Source organism: Cnephaeus nilssonii (assembly GCF_951640355.1).
Source record: "Cnephaeus nilssonii genome assembly, chromosome: X".
NCBI classification, from domain to species: domain Eukaryota; kingdom Metazoa; phylum Chordata; class Mammalia; order Chiroptera; family Vespertilionidae; genus Cnephaeus; species Cnephaeus nilssonii.
In genome coordinates, this window is record NC_137071.1 from 38,628,153 (window position 1) to 38,632,964 (window position 4,812).

Below are 4,812 nucleotides of genomic sequence, written 5' to 3' on the forward strand. Positions count from 1 at the left end.
CTAACATATGTTGCAGTAAGGTCTATTAAGAAAGAGGCTTAAAAGTGCCTATTGCATAGAGAAATTTGTCAGTAATTGGTGTTCCTAACAAAAGAGGTTTCAGTGGAGAGGTGCAGGTGAAATTCCTATTGCAGTGGTTGAAAGGTAAATGGGAAGTGAAGGAATAGAAGCAGTAAATGTAGACAAAAATTTTTGAGACCTCTGGTTTTATGGTAACGCAAGAGACACTGAAGAAAACTAGAGGAGGATCCATGATAAAAGAAAAGTGTTTCGGTTTTGTTTTAAGGATGGAAGAGTTTTGAGTATGCTTATAGGCTGAGGGGAATGAGTCAACAGAGAGGGAGAAGTGTAAGGTATTGAAGACAGAAAGAAAAAGTGATAGAGCAAGATCTCTGAAGGTTTGGGTAAAATAATTATCAGGAACTCAGATGAAGAATTTAGCTTTGCATAGCCTTTGTGAGGCTGAAGGAATTAAAGTATAATAAGGGAGCAGATGCAGATTGTAGGTGAGAAAAATGCGTCATAGCTTCAATTTTTTACAGGAAGGTAGGTGATGAGGTAATCAGTTGAGTAGTGAGTGTGAAGGGTGGGTAGTGAAGTCATTAGAGTGGAGAATAGATAAGGCTTGGAATAATAGTTGACAAGAATTCGAGAGGAACTGACCAAGAAAAAGTGAAAGGATTGCCAAGTGATGCCAAGTGGTGAGATGAGAAACTAAATCTGTGGTGACATTAATTTGGATTAAAGGTCAGAGTGATTTTCTTCAGAAGAGCCAGAATGGAAACAGGAAACAAAGTGGGGGAAAACTATAGCATATGGATACATAGGTTCCCAGCGTTTGGAATTCCAGGAACATCTCCAATTTTGGAGAAAGTTTACATTATAGGTCAAGATGAAATCATCCAAGAAGCTTTCTCCGAAACTTTATCCAAAAGTCTATCTACAATCCTATTTTCTCCTCCTCAAATACATCTGTCAACTTATGGTATTTTATTTATTTTGTCTTCTTGCATCCATCAGATTATAAGCTCTTTGGGGCTGAGGTACTGCGTAATATTTTTCCCTGACCACAAAACAATTAGCAGTATATTGTCTTATTTTAGACATTAGATATAGATAGACTTTTTCAAAACTCTTTGGGATGACATTAAGGGCATTTCACAATCTTTCTCCAATCTACTTTTCTGTACTCAACTCCAATATCCTTTTATGCTGCACAGCCCCTAAATACAAATGTAGTTTGTATAAGTCAAACGTTTCTACTTTCACTTAATATACCATGGACTTTCACACTTTCTGGACCTTTGAACATACTTTTTCCTTTGTGTGGAATATTCTTATCCCTTTCTGGAAAACTCTTACTCATCTGTTAATACCCAGAGCAATGCCAAACTCTTCTATTACTTTCTTACTTATTTAAGAAAGATTTCCTCATTATCTACAAGGTTCACAAAGTTTTTTTTTTTTTTAAGATCTCACTAAACTGTAGAGGTAAATAAAAATGAGTAAAAAAGAGAATATTTCTCTTTCTTTTACTTCTTACAGTGTCTTCTTGGGGGATAAAGTAGGCCCAAATACTTTCTTTAAATTTTGGATTGTAGATAAATCTTTGCAGGCACTAAAAGTACTTAGTGTTCTGTTTATAATGTCAACATGTTTCCAAGGTCATGAGCCATATTTTCCTTTGAAAAGTAAATATGTATCTACAGAACTAATGTGAGAGATCTCATCTCTAGGTGTAATCATTTGCCTTTCAAGGATATTCAAGGTGTCTTTGGGGGAGAAAAGAAGAGTTTTTTTGTTTGTTTGTTTTTGTGTTTGTTTTTTTTACCAGGCAAAGAACTTTATAAACCTTTGTTTCAAGCTTTATTCCCAGGCTTGTTCAGCTTAATTAGCTGCAAAGAATGATTTGTATATAAGCAAAAACAGAAAAGAGCTGCAGTGTCCAAGGGGCTTGTGCTTAAAAAAAATTGAGATCTAGATTTTATCAGATCCATAAACAAAATTTAAAAAAGCAATCATAATATAAAATAGCAGCTCCTAGTAACTTCTTCAAGTTAACCTTTTTTAGAAGTTGACTAAATTCAGTTTGCTTCATTCTTGGAAGCCTCACCAAAATTCTCCACAAGATCTGGAACTTCATTATCATCATCTTCTCCAGTAGCAAATGGTGCTTTGGGCAGAGCTTTGCCAGTCTCCTTAAACTAGTCAGATTGTCTGCACCAAGCTGGATAGCATTTCTGTCAGCTGCTTTGTCTCAGCATGGCCTGTAATGGTGAAAGTGTTCTCTGCCAGAGATGCCTGAACTTTAGGGTTTTTAAAGTGGGTCACTATTTCCTGGTTTGTGTACTGATTTACCTCTCCAATACCAGAGGTATTGTTTACCCCTAGCTTCTTTAAGGAGAACTGAAGTTTTTATCATCTGCTATAGCTGTTCTGTGAACCATTTTCTTCTTTCTAGGAGCAGTTCATTTCCCACCAATGCACACTTGTGTCTGCAGTTTGGCGAGTTTCTCCTGGTTCAGGATAGTTTCTTTCATCTTGTTGGGGAGGAAATGGGGCAGTGAGCGGGACTAGGGTTGGCACTCAGGGGGTCTTGGGCAGACCAGCTGAGAACAAGCTCACACACAGGGGGATGCAAGATGGCAGCTAGAGGAATTTTTTATCCCCCTGGGGGAAGTCAATTAACTAAACAAATAGCTACCTCAATTCCCAATTGAACTTTGAATTTGCTTTACTGTAAAAGTTGCATAGAATTTTATCCTGACGTTGTAGTCTCTTGCGGGCTACCTATATGCATGTACTGTGTTGTGCTTACTCCATAATAAATGTTTTATTTTATTCCATATTGATGTGGATAGGTCTCTCTTTGCTGATGGGAATTTATACTTCACCAACATAAAGGCAGATAGGTTGATGTGTGCGAAGGAGCTCAGATTTTATATTGAAACCCCAGGAAAAATATTGAAGGAGTTTAAGTGCAACAGTGACACAGTTCTGCATCTAGAAATGAATATGGAAGAATTAAGGTGACTAGTAAAACTTAAATATTTATTTCTTTGTTTCACTGTAGACATAACAGATATCAGCTATAGAATGATGAGTTCAATAAATGTAAACTGTAGATTTTATATAACTTAATACAGATTTTAGAAGACCTGAGTAAATTATGTTAGAGGTCTGTCCCTGTGAGTCCTTGGTGGTCCTTGAAAAAGGTTGAACATTAAGGAAGTGTCTTCCTTTGAACCTGAAAGGCATGTCTGTATCATATGGAAGAAAAGATATAATCTGTGTTAGAACTCTTTTCAAAGTCACTGCTATATTCAGTTGTAATATATATTCCCTATGTGATGATCCTCCCTGTTTACAGTTTGTTGATTAATTCCATTTGGTACTTCTGTTTCATTAGTCGTAGAGTAATTCATTCTTTTCATATTTTCAATTGTTCTTTTTTTCAATATTTTCTGGCTGTCTAGTTTTCATAAAATTTCATTGTAGTCTTATATTCCATTTAATTCTCTACTAATGTTTCATTAGCAATTGATCTTGGGCCTCTCAGACTTTTTACACATGGTACAGCTATGTTTCCACTTCCTAAAATGTTTAAACCTTTTATTAAGTAAAATCTAACAGGGCACATGATGTTTGTAAATATGTTTACATATATTAAATTCAAATTTGCTGCCATTTTATGCATTGTATTAAGTTCAAAATTGCTGTCATTTTTCTCATTACATATTATAGGAACTCTAAGCCCAATTTCAAAAAAGATCAAGTAAATAAACCTTCAGAAAACCTCACAATTTCTGTGAATAGTCACTAACTACATGTCATTTCTCAGTGTCAATATTTTAAAATTAATGTGTAATTTGGGAAGGATCATTGGATACGTTACATAGATTTCTTCTCCATATGAACCTTGGGGAAATATATCTAAGTAATTTATAGATATAGATGTATTTCAAAAACTGCAAGGACCGGTCTGTGGCTGGGTGCTCAAGTGGGAGTGGAAAGGAGTTAGGGCTAGATAGAGGCAAAATCTTCTAGTACTTCTAATGCTTACCTAGGGAGTTTATACTTTATCCCTTTTTATAAGCAATGAAGTCTACTGAAAACACCTTTAACTTTCACCAAGTGCTTATGTTGTGCCAGAGTAAGTTATGTATGTTAAGTGCACTCTTTAAGGTAATCCACATAATTGTTTTATAGGTTCTATAATTATTCCCATTTTACAGATGAAACAGATTAATAGAGGTTAAGCATCCTAGTTCAAAGAAACAGCTACTCAGTGGTAGGGCAGAAATTAAAAATTGGCTCTAACTCAAAAGCCCATTCTCTAAACCGGAAGGAAGTGAGAGCCGGAGATTTATAGTTCACAAAGATCATTCTGGTAGAAGTATGAGAACAGATCGCAGGGACATAAGTCTAAAGGCAGGGAGACCATTGAAGATGTTGTTGTAGTAGTCAAGAACTGTTAGGCCCTATCTAAGTGGACTATCCTTTGACCTAGGAGTTATGCAGATGAGTGACAAGGTCAGAGAGGTTATTTGGAACATTCATCTGGAAGTCCTTGTGAAAGATGGATTGGAGTGGAGTAGGAAAGACTAAACAATATGTTGAGATTGCTGGGACTGTCATTCTACCACTGAGGTGCCGGTCGAGGGGGCAGGAGAAGGTCCTAAGTCCTATGGCCTCTTCTGATCTAAAAGCATCCTATACCTCTCCCTACCTCACCCCTACTTTGACGAAGTTCCATCCAGGCTCCAAGAAGGGGGCTTTTGCGCACTTTCTTAGGTGGAGGACTGAGCTCCT

General features: G+C 36.6%; 1 pseudogene across 1 annotated transcript; it reads right to left on the bottom strand.

The window, feature by feature from the left end:
• Positions 1-2,084: 2,084 nt before the first annotated feature.
• LOC307096258 (transcription factor BTF3-like) lies at positions 2,085-2,540 on the bottom strand (annotated as a pseudogene). The gene has a single exon. The product of its transcript is annotated as a transcription factor BTF3-like (transcript).
• Positions 2,541-4,812: the final 2,272 nt, after the last annotated feature.